This window comes from Gorilla gorilla, chromosome 11 (assembly GCF_029281585.2).
Source record: "Gorilla gorilla gorilla isolate KB3781 chromosome 11, NHGRI_mGorGor1-v2.1_pri, whole genome shotgun sequence".
In the NCBI taxonomy this organism is placed as follows: domain Eukaryota; kingdom Metazoa; phylum Chordata; class Mammalia; order Primates; family Hominidae; genus Gorilla; species Gorilla gorilla.
Genome location: NC_073235.2, coordinates 123452331 through 123472596, shown reverse-complemented (window position 1 = coordinate 123472596; position 20266 = coordinate 123452331). Strand labels below are relative to the sequence as shown.

At 35.9% G+C, this 20266-nt stretch overlaps 1 long non-coding RNA gene across 1 annotated transcript in view; it reads right to left on the bottom strand.

Annotated features, from left to right (window-relative positions):
- The window catches only part of LOC109025927 (uncharacterized), a 234895-nt gene that overhangs the window by 22654 nt on the left and 191975 nt on the right, over window positions 1–20266 (bottom strand). Inside the window, exon 7 of the long non-coding RNA XR_008677808.1 lies at window positions 866–966. This is a non-coding gene — a long non-coding RNA (uncharacterized lncRNA). The remainder of the gene's footprint in view (window positions 1–865; window positions 967–20266) is intronic.

Here is a 20266-nt window from a genome sequence, read left to right as displayed (position 1 = left end):
AGAGGGTTGCTTCCCTAAAATCAAGAATTGTAGATGCATAAGTGTCTTTATTTATCTTGGCTTTATTCATGCACCAGCTCTGCCCTCCACACCTTTAATTCACTCCTTCATCCCAAGAACTTGAATTTTCCAATGCTGCCTACTGGATGTCTATAAACTTTCCCCTTAGGCCTGCCCTCTCCTGTAACATTCCAGTTTCCGAACTTCATCTGGCCACTTTCCTGGGCCAATTTCCTTAAAGCAAGGATCTTTGCTAATGTTAACTTGATAACCTAATTTGCGCTTTGTTGATGATCTAATATGTGTGTTACCTTTCCAAGTACGTAACAGACATGCACTGACGGAGGTGTCTGAAACTCTATAATTCAAAGACTAAATATAAGAACTTTTAGCAGTTTTGGATATCAGAGAAATGGGAAGATTTGGTCAGTGGGCAAGGGCAAGTCAAGTGGTGGTGGTGTCAGTCACAACAGAGGGGCCATCTTCATTGTGTCCTCTTGGAAGAGACCTAATTAACATAACCCTATTTGCTTCACCCCATGCATACACAGCAGCAATGTATAATTCTTACACACTCCTGGAGCTAGAGACACTGGCCTAGCCAGACTGGGGGACAAGAGCCTTTTTAGGTTCATGGAGAGGAAATGCAGAGAAAGTGAAGAGGGAGGACAAAACCACCAGTTTGGAGACCTAGAAGATAAACTTAGTCTATCTTCTGAACTTTTTTTTAATTCATTGAAATAAGTTATACAGAGTGACTTCAGGCACAGTTCAGTTCAATTTAACAGATATTTACTGACTGCTAATGCATAATTAATAGGGATAATAATAAATTACTAATCAACAATGCTGAATTAGCACTTACCTTGTGTCATGCACTCCACTGAGCATTTTACATGGATTATTTCAATAGTAATTTCATCAGCCTTATTGTGTGATAGGCAGTGACATGCTAGTTAACAGGCTCTATAAGGAGAAAAAAAAATACCCTAATTTGTAGCATCTGCTTATTACTATGGTGTAAACATTCCTAGCATAGATAATTTAAAGCTACCAATAGCTCACAAAATTTCTGAGTATATTAAAGTTGGCCCACAAAATTCCTGACTATTTAACAATTGGGTCTCCTAGCTAGTAGAAGCTGGTTCCGGCACACCACTGGTGGTAGATACCTTTACTTTCCCCTTTGTTAGGGTGACCAGGTCCTCCCAGTTTGCCTGGGATTTTCTTGGTGTTAGTATGTGTTTAGGAAAACCCCTCAATTCTGGAGGAACTGAGATTGTTGGTCACCCTACCCTTTTGCGCTCATGAATATGATTATTGCCCTTATAAAAGAGGCTTCAGAGGGCTGCCTTGCCCTTTCCACCATGTAAGGATGCAGCTAGAAGCTGCATCTATGAATCAGAAAGGGGGTCCTCACTAGACACCAAACCTATTGATGCCTGGATCTTGGACTTCCCAGCCTCCAGAACTGTGAGAAATAAAGCTACCCAGTTTGCCATGTTTCCTGCCATTTTGTTACAGTAGCTCAAATAGAGTAGACCAACTTTGTACATATGAAGAAATTGGGAATTTAGAGAAACATGTCCAATATCACACAGGACTGTTTGCAGGACTTACAAGTTTGATTACGCAGCCTGTGAGCATCACTGCAACAGACAACAAGCTTTCATTCTTTATTTGAGAAGATCAGCCATGAGTGCAAAAACTGAGAGAACACATACATGCACACACACACACATGCACATTTCATAAAAACATGAAAACTAAATTGATTTATGGCATTATTAAAGTATATTATATGTATCTAAGAGAATGAACTGCAGCCTTGCCCAGCTGATTGCTTTATCGAATTCAAGGATTTAGCTCAGTGTCATTTTATTGAGATCCCCTGAAAGGAATTGTCCACAGTCTCCTAGCACCTGCACTAATATCATTTACATAAATCCTCCACATTATGCAGGGGGTACAGATGAAGCCAGGCTCTGCTTGTCAGCACACAAGCACAGCAGTGAGAGCAACGCTACATCTTTTAACATCCTGGGAAATTTTATAAGTGAGGAAATTTGCCTTTTCTTAATATGCACTGTTGAATACAAGCTTCATTAACTATAACATAATCCCTCATTTTAGAAAATCATTTCAATGATTATTCCTAATGAGTATCAAGATACTTATATGAAAAGTAGAGCTTCTTTCCTTCCAAATTGAAACTCATGAACTCTAGTATATCCTTTAATTAGAATACCCTTCAAGAATAAGTCTCATGAATAATCATGTCAGTGTTCCATTATTTGCTAAGTAAGATGAAGATCTGTTTGGAAACTTTACATTTTGTTTTTCCATTTCTGATAGAGGTTTTAATAAATATTATTTGTAAAAAGCCAAATGATTTATTTAGATTATAGTGAACATCACTTTCGACCCTATAGACCCCTTTCAATGGGTAAAATAAATTATCTGCTACATAGAAATGAGTTATCCCATTTTGTAAAAGGCCATAAAATTCTGAAAGCATTAAAAGAGTGCAGAATGACATTAATTTACCCAAGCAACGTTCCAGAAGAGTTGGTTTAATACAAATACATAACATATAAAAATAGTGATTTTCAACACTCATGAACTATCTAAAATATCTTAAAAGTTTTCCAGAAACTTTTCCCAAATGCTTACAAAAATCTAATATATACCTCACCCCATTAACCTCAAAAAATAAGTATATGCCAATTTGGGCTTTTGTGTGCTAGAGAGAGACAAAAAATGAAGAAAGAGAATATGTTTAAGTTGGGAGTCACAAAATAGTAACCAGAAATAGATTTAAATTTTATTTCTCAGGGGGCCTTATGTCCCTGAGGTTTATTTTACTCTAAAATTGCAAAAATCTAATAGTGCAAAAGAGATTTAGAAAAAAAATCTTACAGAATATTAGATCTGATCCTTGGGGGTGAATGTCATCTAATTCAAGTAAGTAGCAAAAGAACATATGTGAGGACAGGAGGGTAAGGAAACCTGGGAAGAAAGAGTATCTTTCCAATATAAATCATGAATTTTATGTTTTGCATTAAAAAGGCATCTGCTATTTTTGTTTGTTTTGCTTAACGGTCCTGAATTAAAACTGATATCACTGACCTCACACATCTGATTTCAGAAAACTTGTTAATAACAAGATACTGTGACATTAAAACATGTTAACAGTTCTATTTCTGGGATTGTTCAGGATTAGTTTTACCCATATGCTAAAACGTATTGGATGGTCCAGAATCAGAGGTTATCACCTGAATTCAGATTTGGGCTTTAGGATCATTGTACCTCCAAATTTTATGCAAATATTTTTCTGGGAGAATTGTTGAACTCTCTTGTCATTTTCTCATGGCAGTGAGAAGCTCAACAAAATTGAAAACTCTCTGGTAAGACTCTCTGGCATATGATCTCATCAAATAATTTCATATTTATGTATTCTTATTCCATACTTTATTGTTTAAAAGATATACAATGAAGTTAAAATAAGTCCTTATCACTTTTTACTGTATTTTAAGCTTATGATATAAAGCTCAAAAATTGAAGCACATAGAATGATTCTAAATGTAAGAAATTCCCAAATAATTATTTTAATGTATTTGTTATACTTCTGAACAATATTCTCAAACCATACGAGCAAAATATTCTCAGACACACGTTACTAAGTTTGATTTTTATTAATGGTAGAGGTGGCCTTTGGTCAGAGGAAATTATTTATATAACATTATTTTAGGGAAGTTCTGAAGGTATTTCTGAACCCACAAATGCCCACGACTTTCCTGGGCTGGAACTTCTATTATAGATCCCTTCTTCTAAACCATCCTTCTTTGTTTCATCTGAGCTATAAACATCCCTAGGAAAAAAAAATTGTTTTACATCTCATAAACTGTAAGTGCCTACCAGGACTTCTCATATTTTGAGATGGACAAGAGAGGAGACACATTAACACCTGGAGGGGAAAGGACATTTCCACTGAAGAAGGACATAGTAATGAAAATGACAGCCAAGAATGCTAATGGTGGGCTTCAGTCATAGAAAGTAAGAGAGAAGGCACAGAGAAGCAATATCAATGATTATCATGGGTGCCATGATTTCAAATATAGTAGAAATTTAAAGATTCAGAAGAGAATTCTATGAAAAAATGTATGCCAATAAATCTGCAAACTGAGGTAACTGTAAAATTTTACACAAAATCATAATTAACTATAATTTATTATAGAACAGATAAACATGAAATGGTTAGACAAATAATACCATTAGAAGAATTCAATTAATAGTAAATGGTTACTTTCCATATAGTAATACTTTTTCTACACACACAATGCACAAAACACCAGTTTCAAACTGTGTTATTGGCATCTCAGTGAACTTTTAAGGAATGCATGAATTCTGTCTTATTTGAACTATTTGAGAGAAGAGAAAAAGAGAGAGACCCATGATTTTCAGAGTATGTATCTGTATATCTTTGATGCTTAAATCTGTTACAGACAGTTCAAAAATAAAATTATTGCCCAATCTTATTATGAATGTAGATGGAAAAATATAAATAAAATATTAGAAAACCAAGTTCAACAATGTGTTGTGGTAAAATATCCGAGTATATATAATGCATACATTCAACTATTCAAAACATACAACAATGGTATTACATGTCAATATAGTAATGTAATTCACCACATTAACAGATCAGGAAATAGAAATCATATAATCATCTCAACTGTCAGAGCAAAAGCAATTGCTCTATTTAATATAAAATTGATAGGCTTTCAATATTTAATTGAATATGCTTTCTTTTCCTAGTAAGTTTATCTATATCAAACAGTACTTAATGATGGAGTTCAAAAGCAGTTCTAATTAAGTCAGGAATAAGATAGGGATGCTTGGTATCACCTCTACTCAACATTGTACTAGCAGTTCTTTCCTATCTAATAATAAAGAAAAAGAAATGAGCATGATGATAAAGAGGCAATTCTCTATAAAGAAAATCCAAAAGAAACTAAAACAAAGAATTAAAATGTATAAGAATTTTCATTAGGATTGCTGGAATTGATATAAGCATAAAAAAGTCATTTAAAATATTTTTTTAAAGATACAATTAAATAATATCAAAAAATTTTAAGCAGCCTAGTAATAACTCAAACAAAAGATGAACAAAAACAGAAGAATGTACAAAATACAATTGAAAGCTCCTAAAAAAACCCTTGATTCAATAGGGATATATTTCTTATTTATGAATAGAGATATTTAATATCATATCTATCCTCCCCTCCATATTAGTCTATATATTTACATATTTTATAAAAATCTCAAACACATTTTTGATGGAACTAAAAACACTATTATTGAAATTCATATTAAAGAATATGGTTCCAATAGCAGCCATGACAGTTTAAAAGAATAAAGAAGGTGTGGAGACTTACTCTACCAGAGAGTAAAAACTGTTAAAAGAGCTACAGATTTAAAGCAGTGTATATTAAGGGAGGAAGAGATGAAGGACTAGATGCAATGGAATTCAGAGCCTGTAGAAAGACCAAGCATGTCTCGGAATTTGGGATGTGACAAACACAGCATCACACATCCGTGAGGGATGGTGTTAGGCCAATTAGTTCAACTCGTTTTCTTTTTTTTTTCTTTCTTTTTTTTTTTTTTTTTTTTTTTTGAGACTGAGTCTCACTCTGTCGCCCAGGCTGGGGTGCAGTGGTGAGATCTTGGCTCGCTGCAACCTCCGCCTGCTGCGTTCAAGTGATTCTGCTGCCTCAGACTCTGCAGTAGCTGGGACTACAGGCACGCACCACCACGCCCAGCTAAATTTTGTATTTTTAGTAGAGATGGCGTTTCACCATGTCTGCCAGGCTGGTCTCGAACTTCTGACCGCATGATTCGCCTGCCTCAGCCTCCCAACTCGTTTTCTTCACAGAAAAAATTAAATTAAATTTCTACTTCATATTATATATCCAAATTAATTTTAAGGTATTAAAAAACAAAATAGGAAATAAACAACTTTACAATTATTAAATAAATGTTTAATAAAATTTATTTTTAAACTCTGATGGGAATATATTTCCTAGCTGAAAGCATAACTCAAAAAATATATAGATAATTAAGACTAGCTGCATTAAAATATAAACATGCTTCCCATAAAAGGAATAATGAACAAAGTTGAATAAGCAAAAACTGAAGATAATATTCACAATGAGTAAAATAAAGGATTAGTACCCAAATTTGAAAATTGTTCTATGTACGTATAAGAAATAATCAAGCTACCTTGTAGAAAAATGGACACAAGATCTAGAAAAGCAATTTACAGAAAAGTCAGACCAAAGGCAAATCATTCATGAAAGTGTACACAATCTAATAAGGCATCAGGAAAACAAAATTTATTCCTTTTTTTAAAGAAAAGTTATTGTGTAACTATTCATTTGGCAAGATTTGTTTAAAGTATCAAAATACGATAAACTGATGAATTGTGAAGGAATAGTCACTGATGCTGCAAAAGAAAATTGTCCTCCAAAATGAGAGAAACTTTGGAGAACAACTTGGCAATACCTAGTAAGTTAAAAACCTGTTTGCTCTAGGATCCACGGCTGCAATTTCAAATATATATTACAGGAAAATCCTTGCACATATGCATCAGGAGACTTGTCAACACTGTCTCTTGACGCCTTGCTTACCATGGCTATAAGAGTAAAAACAACTTAAATATCAAACAGTAAGAAAATCTATACATACATTATGGAAAATAAAAGAACACACCACAGTGATCAAGAACAAGATGGAGCTATTGGTTTCCATATATAAATCTCAGAAGCATGTTTAGTGCAAAGAAGCAAGATGAAGACAGTTTTATAATTTTGTTTGTTTTGTTTGAGACAGAGTCTTTGTTACCCAGGCTGGAGTGCAGTGGCGAAATCTCGGCTCAGTGCAACCTCTGCCTCCTGGGTTCAAGCAATTCTCTGCCTCAGCCTCCTGAGTAGCTGGTTCGACAAGTGCCTGCCACCATGCCCGGCTAATTTTTATTTAATTTTATTATTTTATTTTTTTGGTATTTTTTTAGTAGAGACAGGGTTTCACCATGTTGGCCAGGTTGGTCTCGAACTCCTGACCTCAGGTGATGCACCTACCTCAGCCTTCCAAGATGCTGGGATTACAGGCGTGAGACACCATGCCCTGCCCAGTTTTATCATTTTAAACACTGGTTACTGGGTATATGAGAATTTTAGTACTATTCTCATAATTTTTTGTATTTATGTTTACCAATTTTTTTAAAGTATTAATATATCTCCTTCCATCTTTATGTTGGTAAGTATTAAAATGATACATATGGATGAAGAGCCATGGTTTGCTCAGTTGTGTATTTCTTATAAAGTTTCCTTGGTAATTCACAACTAAGCTGTCAGTTTTTGAAACACACTATGAAATCGATAAATGGCAAGTATCCAGAGACTACAAGAAGTAGTCAAGAAATTACTGTTCCAAGAAAATGCCCCTGGTGAAAAGAAATCCATCTGAATCTCCAGTCTGCAACACCTTCAAATGATTTAAATATTGTCTTTCATAATGAAAGTTATATACTGCCAATATCAGGAAGGCATGACATAGTCTAGGCAATATGTGATTGGAAATAGTAACAAGGTTAAATAATAAAGCAACTTTTGCTGATTCATAGCTCATTATGTTATGAAATTATAAGGCATTAGAAGTTATAGAGCAAATGGCAAACATTTGCTTTGGAGAAAATGCATATCATTTTCTCATTTCTTCAATCTGATTCTGTAGGTAGACAGTTCCAACTGCTGAGCTTGGCACTGGTAATTTGATCCTTTTTAAGCCAAGTGAAACAGACAGAGGGTAGCTAAATTGACTTTTAAAAATAATAATTTACTCTGTTACATTCACAAAATTTCACACTTTCCAAGAGTGATAATAGTTGTTCATTGGAAAAGATTCATATGGACCTAGGGCAGAGAGAAACAGGACACTTTTCACTTGAAGCAAGACACTGGAAATGCATTAACATGGAAACCAGCAGCAGGAGATGCTCCTGGAAAAATAAAAAATATGTTAATGCAGCTGGTGGGTACAATGAATTTTTATGTTGACAGTCCTCACTGCTTAGTGATTCCAAGTACTGAAGATTAGAAATAGCTGAAAGGTTTGAGATTCCCAGTCCTGGCAGAATTGATGGAAAGAGAACTTTTTGAGTAAAAAAGGAAAGGAACATTAAACTAATCAGGGGGAAAGATACAAAAGACACCTATAATTAATTTATAGGTTATTAATTTGTCACTTTGGGCTGTGAAAGCATTTGTATACTTCCATATCCTACGAGTCTATTGTCAAAAAAGATGTGTTCTGTTTAAATTACACAGCTCAATTTGCTGAGAAATCATTAGCAGTGGACCTTCACAAAAATGAATCCAATCTTTAAGGGTCTCTCTAATGTGTTGCTCCCTCTTTCAGTCATCGGTAATTTTACAACATTTCAATGGATAGTGCTGGAATCAAGGCCAATGGAATATTTGCCAGAAGTACTAGGGAAAAGCACAGTAATTAAGGCAACATAGTAATTCACCTCAATTAAGAGGAACCTCCAGGACAAAGCTGATTTTCTGATTTGCAGCAGTCAGTTGCTTCTACCCTTTGGGAAAGTGTTCATCAAATCTGCATCGCCAGTGTCACCAGCAGCACCCTTCATGTAGCTTAGCATTTGTTTTTTCTGGCTTTCTGTCACTAATCAGTTACATAAACCTTCTTGTGCATTTCATTCCAGACTACCAAAATCTCCATCTGGAAAGAAAGTTTATTTTTGGCTAATTCATTTGTATTTTTATTTTTACAGTTTTTCTACTATAGTCTCTAGGCTACATGTATTTTCAACTCTCCAAAATACTTTCTGGAGAATTTCAGTAAAAAGAGAAACAAAGAAACATGTTAACATGACCATGCCATTACTGACAAAAGGTCTACAATGAAAGGGAATAATCACTTGTAAAATACTATTAAACCCAGATTTTCCAGTAAAAAGTAAGAGATGTCTATACTATCACACGAGGTAAGACAAGCAAGGAGTTGCTGCATGGCTGCTACATTCAACAAGCCTTTGGCATTCCAAATTCTAGAACTCTCCATCTCCTACTCACTCTACGTGTTTCCACACCGCAGGAAAATCCTTGGGCTGGTTGATGGTGATGGTTAGGTGCAGTAACTATGTAATGGGACTTACAGCTGATAGCTTGAATTAGCAAGTGGATTATCACTTAGTTGATCCAATTACATCATTAAGTTAACCCAAATAACTGGACCATACACAGGGCCAAGTTAATTTACCATTTTAATGATAAAACCAGGTTAGTCAGGCAGTGATTTGGGATTTATTTACGCTGCGCAGGCTTGTTTGCCCCTCAAGCATCATCAGAGGGGCTTAGCAGTTTCTATTGAACACTTCTTTCCCTTCCCTCACCCAAACCTCAATCAACAGGTTTTATTTTAAACCATTTATCTGTAGAGAGAGAGGGTGGATCTCTCTCCGACACTAATGAACAATTCATGCTGGCAAGAAAGACCAACACAAACAACCCTTAGGTAAAATTCCTGCTTCCTAATGAACAGCGCCTTTGGGCTCCACACTGTAGAGCCAAATAAATGACTCCATAGGCCCAAAAGCTCATTACTGGCCTGAAATAGGCCCAGCCTCAGGCATCTGTGGCCATATTCAGATCATTAAGAATCTTCTGTTGCTTATTGCTTTCTCCTTTTTCTATTTAAGAGGCCAGCAAGGTACAGGTTTCCATCCTCCCCCACATCTGTAAGCCTATTTCTTATTCCATATTTTGCCATCTCTCTACTCTCTGCCTTGTGCTCCTTTTTTTTTTTTTTTTTTCACCTATATAAACTTAAGTCTTTCTCTCTCGTCAATGACCCTATTTTTGAGGTTCACTAGTTGACATGTACACAGCTGGGGACTCACCCTTTTTATTGTCTTGCAAAGCCCACCACCAAGGGTCACAACCGTGTCAGGAATTTGCAGCTTTCATGTCCAAGCACCCGCAAGTCCCACATGAGTTTAATAAGGAGATGTAGAGCTGAACCAAAATTGTTTCAGAGAACCTGGAGGGGCTCATTTAAAGCACTTCCTATCTCTAGCTCACACATACGTTACTGAACAAGTTCCCAGGACAGTAGCATAGAATCCAAACCTTGGACACATCTTGTACATTAGCAAATATTAACTTGTAAAATATTTTATTTTTCTGCTATAATGAGCATGGATGCCTTCAGAACCCATCTTTGTTTTTGTTTTTGTTTTTTCACTTGATGCTAAGGAAATAATCTTTTATTTGAGGCAAGATAATTAATTCATGTTATTTTGCCTATTAATTTTATTTTTACATCCACAGACATCACAATAAACAAGTCTATGTTTGCACTTTCCAAAAATTCTTCTTTATACAATTGCAATTACTGAAAGATATTTCGGGCGTAAGTTTTCTCACCAAGGCATTGCTTCCTGAAAATTAGCTCTAGATATCATGACATTGAACTAAACATCTGTTCAGCAGCCACGTTTAAGTTTTGTTTAAAATACTTTGGGGAATAAAAGTGTATTTTTGAGAAAATTATTTTGAAGAAATACTTGGCAATGGAAAGCCAGATGGAAGAGACAATTAGAGAAGAAAACAAAGGTTAAATGCAAGCATTTTGCCACCCAGCCAGGTCAGAAAAATATAAAGTGGAGAGGAGAGAAGTTGAGGACCAGAAAGAAAACAGTTGGAGTTCTCTTCAGAAAAAAAAAAAAATCATTGCGGAAGAGTGAAGAAATGGAGGAAGGGCATTTTTTTCTCACTCATTCTGTTTCAGTTTAACATTTATCAGCACTTGTGATAACCTGGCTCAGGACTCTCCCCATTCAATCATTAAGTGAGACTTTACCAAACACTTTTGAGTATTAGACATATGGTGAGTATGAAGAGGAATAACACATGGTCCCGCTAGCCTCAAAGAATCTTTCTTTGATCTCTCTAAAAAAGAGAAAATACTTTATTAGAATGACACAACTGGAAAGACCAATTCTAAAGATACAGGTGACATATCAAAATGCAGGGAACGCACCCATTGAAGCAAAAGCTTTGACTGAGTTAGGCTTCATAATGGCCTTCGGGGAGGAACTAGGGGTAAGCAGGTAAAGGAAATGGGAGAGTCTGCTGGTAAAGGCACAAAATCATACTGTATTTATTTTGTCTTTAATACATTTTTTAAAAGTTGTCTTTAGAAATACTGTTGTCTGGTTATTTAATCTATTTTCCTAAATAGGTCTGTTTCTACTTAAACTTTTTAAAAGAGTAAAATGTTCATGATTAAGGAAAGAGGGCCAGAAAGCAAGATTGAACTCTTACATACTGCTTCCATTTGAGGCACGGTAGCCAAGATGGCAGGAGCGGGGGTGTTGAAATTGCAAGAGTAAATAATGACGTGATAACCAATGTCAAATGGTGCCTAATGATGTGTTACTAAATAAAACCAATATTTAAAGGTAATTTCCTCACTGAAAAAGTACTGGACATGTGCTCTTCTTTTTACATTGGGTAAAAACACTGTTTGCAGAGCTGCCTGGGCTTTTGCCCCAAGCTTTACCACTAACTAACTTTACAAACTTGGGAAAGTTACTCAACTTCTTTGTGTCTCAATTCTCACATCTATTATATTAAAAAGACTTGTTCTGAGATCTTAGAAAGACAATGCATATGACATGTTTATAACAGTGCATGACACACAACAAATGATACATAACATTTATTAGTAGCGATGATGATGAAGATGATGGTATCATTTATTTATTCAAGAACTATATATTGGTTGCCTATGTGTAAATCACAGCCCAGATTTTCCAGGATAAATCTTATTACATATAATGTTACATAATTTCATATGAATAAATTTACAAAAGCTTTTGTTCATTTGTTTTTGCCAGATCATGAGACACCATTTAATAGATTTAGGACTATGAACTTCGGGGCCAAAATGGTCAATTTACAAATTTTGGAGTTAGCTTTGGCCAATATACTTGCTTTGCAACCTTGGACAAGATACTTAATATCACTAACCTCTTAACAGTTTCCTCATCTGGAAAATGGAGCTAAAAATGATACATACTTCAGAGCATTATTTGTTGATTAAATAAAATGACTCTTATAATATTCCTGGAAAAAAACTCACTTAAAATGTTTTGCAGTTAATAAGGCTTATGGACATATAATGATCTTTCCATGACAAATCTTGAAAATACAATGCCTCAGTTTAAAGGATTCAATAACTAATTCTAATGTGGGGAAATGGAATTGGACTAGACCAATAGAATTGATCAGAATAGAATTGGTCTGGGTTAAAGTAGAGTTCTGATATTAATAGACTCTAGACTTCTGAAATGTCACTCTATTTTTATTGTCTTCAACAGTTCACTTGTATAATAATGAGAGCAAACTGAGTGACTTGGAAGGACTTCCCCAGTTTAACATTTTGTAATGACATGGCTTAATGGGAGAATTAAGATACGATGCACAATCTGATGAGGATATTACATAATCAACTTTCCTTGTCTTATGTATTTATTTTCAGCATTCAAAACCTTATTCTAAAGTTGTACCCAGATTTTGAATGACTTGTTTCTCCAGTTTGGGACTTCGTTTTGCAAAGACAGCAAAAGGAATGGCAATGACATTCAAAAGGAGAATTATAAACATATTATCATATAGTTAATTGAAGCCTAATAATATACAACAAAACCACAAATTACGTATAATGGCATTCTGATTATACGTAAATTTCTTCTCACTAGAGAATTGGTAAAATTCCTGAATGCAAAATGGATAATAAAATACACCTGTTTAGGTTTGAAAAACTAACAAAAACCTTTTCTGGGAGTTTCAGTTTCAGCATGGTGGAGCCTAAGCACAAAATAGCCCTTATATCCCATTGATTACAACTAGAAACTCATAGATAAGAAACAAAAAACAACTATACAGGTTGCTTTTTAAGGGGACTCACATCTTGTAGAAATAAACCATATGTAGGCGAGTTTCACTTTTTTTTTTTCGCCTGAGGGAAAGCCCCATTGGCAGCAAAGCAGTCTTTGCGGTGCAGGCAGTTAAGCTCCAAAAGAGATCATTTTCTTGCCAGAGGAACTAGGAAAATAGGTAGCTGTGGGCTGGAGAGTCTGAGAGCAAATCTTGGAAGGGAGAAATCCAGAAGAGTTCCCTTATTTATGTGTCTGAACCCATAGAAATCTCAGGTTCTATATACACATACAGCAGACCCAAACCACAGCAAATATTTTAAAACTGAACTGAAATTTGAACACAGCCCTAAGATGATGAGCAGAGTTTGCAGTCTGACCCTCATTGAGCTGATTTTCTACTAAAACGTAACACCCCAACATCCTCTAGAGGAATCAGAGTCTAAGCAACAGAATGTACACAAGGTCTGGGATATGCTCCCAAATTCCCAACATGAGAAAACCAGGAAAATGTGATCAGTTTTCAAGGGACCAGGCAACTAGCAGATACCAACTCTGACATGACCAAGGTGTTAGAATTGTTAGATAAAGGCTTTAAAGCAGCTATTATAACATGCTTTCTAAGTTGAAGAGAATACACTTTACATGAATGGAAAGAGGAATTCTCATCAGAGAAACATAAACTATATATAAAAAAGAACCAAGTGATAAATTTCGACCCCAAAATGGAACCTCTAACATGAAAAAAGTCATTGAATGGGATCATCAACAAAATCGAGATACAAAGGAAAAACTCAGTCAATTTGAAGATAGACAATGGAAATTGTCCAATGTGAAGAACAGAGAGAGAAATGAAATGAGGGATGGGGGAGAACACAACTGCAGGAATTTGCGAGACGATATTAAAAAACTCAAATATACACATCACTGGAGTGTTGGAAGTAAAAGAAAAAGTTTGGAACAGAAAAAAGTATGAAGAAATCATGGCTCTAAACTCCCCAATTTTGGGGCAAGACATCAATTTAGAGATTCATAGAGTTCAGTTAATCTCAAGCAGGATAAGCTCATTGAAAATCATGCTTGTAAATATCTTCGTCAAATTGTTGTAAACCTAAGATAAATATGTACCTTGAAAGTGGCTAGAGAGAAAGACATATTATGGACAGTGTAGCAATGACCTAATTGGCCATGGACCTCTTATCAGCTAATGTGGAGGTGAGAAAACAGTAAAATGACATCTTTAAAGCTCTGAAAGAAAAAAAAGTGAAATCGGAGTACAATATATAGTGAAAATATTCTTCAGAAATGAAGGTGAAATGAAGACATTTCAGATGTAGAGAAACTAAAATAATTTCCCACCATCAGCCTTGTCCTACAAATATTCAAGGGAGGGTCTACAGGCTGAAGGGAAATTATATCCAAGGGTAAGCTGTTTCTTCAGAAATAAAGGAACAGCAACATAAATGGTAAAAATATGGGTAAATATAATAGAGTGTATTATCCTCTTAAGTTCCTTAAAATATGTGTAATTATAGAAAGCAAAAAATAAAATTATTGAATGGGGTAATATATGTATGTATATACAAGTAACGTATAAACTATGTACATATGTATAGTGTAAGTACATATATGATAAATGCAATATAAATGTCTACATTTGAATGAGGTAGTACAATATAGATAGACTTAATAGGTTAGATATGTATATTTTAATCACTAGAACAACCATTAAGAAAAAAGAAAATCCAAAGGAATATAGCCAAGTAGTGAAAACTTAAATCAGAACGTTAAAAAAATACTCTGGCATGCCAAAGAAAGGAAGAAAAAAGGAAACAGAATACACAGGAGAAAAACAGAAAACAAACAATAAAATGGTAGAACTAAATCAAACAATATTAATAATTACCTTAAATGTCAAATGTCCAAAAACTACAATTAAGAAGCATAAATTAACAGAGTGGATACTCAAGCAAGACTCTATTTTATGTTTCCTATTAGAGACAATATAAAAACACAGATAAGTTGAAAGTGAATGAAAAGAAAAAAATAATACCACACAAACAGTAAGCAATAAAAGGCTGGACTGACTGTTTTGATATCTGATAAGTATACTTCAATATAGAAAGCAGTACTGCTTATACAAAGGATTTTTTTTCATAATGATAAAAGAGAAATAACAATTATAAATGTGTAAGTGCCTAATAGCAGATACTCAAGAGACATGAAGCAACAATCGACTGAATTAAATAGAAACAGACAAGTCCACAATTATAGCAGAAATTTTTATAACTACCTCTCAGTAATTGATAACACACTAAACAAAAAACTTAGCAAAGACGCAGACCAGAATAACATTATTAACTGTCTTCATTGAACTGACATTTATAAATGACAAAAAGAGCATATACTGTGTGATCCCACTTATAAAAAATTCTAGAAAATATAAAATAAGTATAAAAAGAAGATCGGCCAGGTGCAGTGGCTCACGCCTGTAATACCAGCACTTTGGGAGGCCAAGGCAGGTGGATCACCTGAGGTCAGGAGTTCGAGACCAGCCTGACTAACATGGTGAAATCTCATCTCTACTAAAAATACAAAAATTAGCCAGGCGTGGTGCCGGATGCCTGTAGTCCCAACTACTCAGGAGGCTGAGGCAGGAGAATGGCGTGAACCCAAGAGGTGGAGCTTGCAGTGAGCTGAGATTGCGCCACTGCACTCCAGCCTGGGCAACAGAGCGAGACTCTGTCTCAAACCAAAAAAAAAAGATCAGTGGTTGCCTGGGGAATAATAGGTTGCAAATGAGCATGAAGGATCCTTGGAAAGTGATTAAATGTTTTTATCTTGATTGTGGTGATGTATTCATGGATATTTGTGCGTGTAAAAACTCATCACATTGTTCAACATAAATATGTAAAGTTGATTGTGCTTCAATTACATCTCAATAAAGTCATCAAAAAAAAACCTTATCCAGCCAGGTGTGGTGGCTCACGCCTGTGATCCCAGCACTTTGGGAGGCCGAGGTGGGTGGATCAATTGAGGTTGGGAGTTTGCAACCAGCCTGACCAACATGGAGAAACCCCATCTCTACTAAAAAAAAAAACTACAAAAAATTAGCCGGTCCTGGTGGTGCATGCCTGTAATCCCAGCTACTCGGGAGGCTGAGGCAGGAGAATCACTTGAACCCAGGAGGCGGAGGTTGTGGTGAGCCGAGATCGCACCATTGCACTCCACCCTGGGAAACAAGAGCGAAACTCTGTCTCAAAAAAAAAAAAAAAAAAAAAAAAAAAAAAAACCTTATCCTAAGTAGAAGTTCATGGCCTTCATCAGACTGCTAAAGAAATCCATGGCACAAAAAAGAGGTTGATTAATCTTGGATTGGGTGGTAAATTTTTTATAACTACCAATGTTCCAGCTTTACACAATGAAATTTATAGCTACATCAGAAGCTGGGCCATATTTTAATTAATCCATTCATTTATTCGACATTTATTGAGCAGCTGCTACATGCCAGACAATGTGAATAATGCTCACTAGAATAATTTATATTTAACATCCCTTTCAATGTTTATATTATTTCATTTTTAAATTATGTTTTGGGGTGGCTAGACATCCCCTTGTTATCTTAAGTGACATCACACAGGCAACTTCATATGCTCTTTGCTTTTAAGGATTGTCCTTAGGGAGAATTTTTGTCATTTACAAACCCAAGAACTCATCAGAGAAACTTGGTATTCTGGGATTGCCGCAGTGAAGACATGACCATCCTGGAACTTGTTCTGGGGCCAGCCCAGAAGAAACAAGAATGGCCTGTAAAGCTTGGCTCCTCTGGTTTTACACTGGGGGCAGGACTACCTCAATGCAGTAGGCATGGATAAGTGTACCTGGAGGCCCAAATTGCTCCCTTAAGATGGCAGGTTGCTTTGGATCCCAAGTCATTTGCCAGAGGCTGCCATTCTAGCATTTCTCAGAATACTTTTGTTTGGTTGTAAAAATGCAAAAATATTAGGTATATCTCCTAATGCTATCCCTCCCCCCTCCCCCCATCCCACAACAGGCCCCGGTGTGTGATGTTCCCCTTCCTGTGTCCCTGTGTTCTCATTGTTCAATTCCCACCTATGAGTGAGAACATGCGGTGTTTGGTTTTTTGTCCTTGCGATAGTTTGCTGAGAATGATGGTTTCCAGACGAGTTAATGGGTGCAGCACACCAACATGGCACATGTATACACATGTAACTAACCTGCACGTTGTGCACATGTACCCTAAAACTTGAAGTATAATTTAAAAAAATCCAACATTGAAAAATAAATAAATAAATAAATAAATAAAAATGCAAAAATATCTGCTTTTCAGAGGATATGATATTTAGAACTATGAAGATTTGGTGAACCTCCAAACAAATTAGTTTATCTTTGATATCCTCTCTTTCTTTCAGAGTTCCTCTACCCAGTAGACTTCCTATGGACACAGTAAAGTTACCGATTTCCGGTTTTAGTTCAGTGTTTTTTATCTCCAGAAAAATCCTCAATCATAATAGCCACAGTGGCACATCCTATGTAGCTGGCAGCCACTGTTCTAAGTACTTTGTACATATCTACATATTTAACCCCACAACAATGATCAGGTGCTATCATTTTCTTCATCAATAGAGATGAGGAAATTGAAGCTCAGAGAGGTTAGGTAGATGATCAAAGCCACACAGCTGATAGTTATTGGAACTGAACTTTGGACTCAGTAATCCAGCTCCAGAGTCCATGCTAGGCTGCACTGCCTTAACCCCACAGGCTAGTACCCTGTTGTTTCTGTTTTCAGTAGTGTAAGAAGCAAAGAGAAGAGAGAAAATGTTGGGGAAAGGTTTTTGTAGAGCCTGTCACATCACACCTGGGAGTCATCCATCTTTATCCACACATAAAGCCAGCAAGAGTATACTGACCCACACATTCATGAGCTCTTCTCTATATTTGAAATACTACAGAATAGCAACAGAATCCCTTTAGCCCATTGACTGATAAGAGGCATGCCAATCCACTTCTTAAAACACAGTTACAAAAGCCAGAGGATGTACATACCACGCCCATCACCCCTACTCTACGTTCACTGAATAGCCTAGTGATGCCAACTCTATGAAATAATGGCTTCCAAGTAGTCAGTTGTAAAGAGAAACATGAAAATATTACAACAGATGCTGAAGTCTACACATTAGGAGTCAGTCTATGTGTCTGAATAATATTTACTTCAAGTTAATTTAGGCAACTGGTATATTTTTGACCTTAGTTATAATAAATTTTACTATGGAAAACATATATTTCAAACTTCCTAGAATTCACTATTTACTAAGCATGACTGGTGGGGCATGAAGTGGAAATGTAGAGATTGAAGTAGGAGTTAGAACAGTGCTAACCTTATCTCCATCATGTCAAAATGTATTTTTACACACACACACACACACACACACACACACACGCTAATACAAAACCATTCAGTATTTTTACCTAGGTTATCAAGTGAATCAACTGACAGTAGAAATTTTCAGTTCAAAAACAAAAGCCACAGTACCAAATCCGAGGGTCATTATTCTAGTTCCCATGTAAGTTTACTAGCCTACCGTTCCCATTTAAATCTTAAAAATTTTATAGAGAAATGTGTATCAATTATATATCCCATTGTGAACAAAATTCTCTCTAGAATAATAATGCACACATACTTATTTATCTAAACTGCACCCTTTTGTTTAATATAAACTCTTGATAGGGTAAACCAAACAACAAAAAAAAGGACAGATCTCAACTTAAGAATGTAACAGTTGGTGAGAGCAGAAGAATGGCGGCAATTATCAGGGAAAAGGGGAAAAATGTGAACTCTGATAAGGGATTGAGTTGGAAAGGCGGGCAGTTACAGATAGGACCAGAAGTTTTGAACTTGGAAGGTAGGCAGGAAGGAATGAGTGAAATTTCATACAGCAGGAAGCGCTGTTTATGGCAGTGAGTACCCAGAGGAAGGGACACGCCCACGGAGCCCAGGTGAGCACAGTTAGAGCCTTTGCACCAAGGAAGTGGAAATGAGTGGGGGTAGAAGTGGATAGGCCAGGGTTATAAGTGATTCCTACCACTCCTAAATGTGCAAGTAGAATAAGATAGTGAAAGAAGACAAAGGCTGATTCAGTTATACATATGGTTGTACAGAAACACACACACACACATATATGCTTGTTACACATCTGTATACACATTAACAAGTAAATGATAGCATCATAAAGGTTTTCATTTATGCAATACTTGCTTCATCCTAGTGGGATACTCCACTGAGAAGAATTTTATACATGTCAGATGTGCCAAAGGGTGATTCTTCCATAAGTCAGACACTCATTTTCCAACCAGGCAAAGCACAATTTTGACACCCACATGGGGTGTGCTCTGACCCTCTCCCCAAGCACCCTCCCTGCTTTCACAGCTAAGGGGAGGAGAGTAGTTATTTTCCCTGGTTTCTGGGAGAAGGAGGGCTAACACAGCAGCAGCAATTTCCCATTTCATTTTCTGCACCATTCTGAATGTTCTACTTCATATTTTCCACTTATATCCCCTCTACAATTTGTAAATGGGGATTGTATTAATATTCCTATAATAGTACACTTTTTACATATACAGTTGTAAGGAAATAGATTTTAGAAAGCTTAGCTTAAAATAGCTATCTTTTGAAGACTCATAACTGCCAGCGACACAGATTCAAGTTGGATCATGTTTTAAGGGAACTCCATTTCCTGTAAAAGTTTGGAATTCTATCATAATATGGGATGTAAAAGAGTTCAGTTTGTTTAAAAACTGTACACAAGTTTTCTCCATATCTTGTTTTCACTTGTGTATCAGTTGTAAATAAAAATTGTTGTTTGCCAAAATGTAAGCTATTTTAAGAAAAAAAATTGTTTTAGTTTGGCTCTCCTCCCTTCTCTATCCTTGAAGTAAGCCCAACTCTCCCAATTACAGAGCCTTCCATTGGCATCATGATCACCCTGTTGGCAAGTGCTTCCCCATATGAAGGCTTTCCCTACAGGGGATATATATAAAGGAGTATACAATTACTCTAACATTCAAATGACATGCAATTTCTATTAAGAATTATTATTTTTATAATGTAGATGTGGTTCAGGTAAGAATCAAATTAAACCAAAGCTTGCCAAAACTTGAAAGAGCTTCACCTGAGAAGTGGGCTGTGCTATTTAATTAAGGTGCCGATATGGTACATAG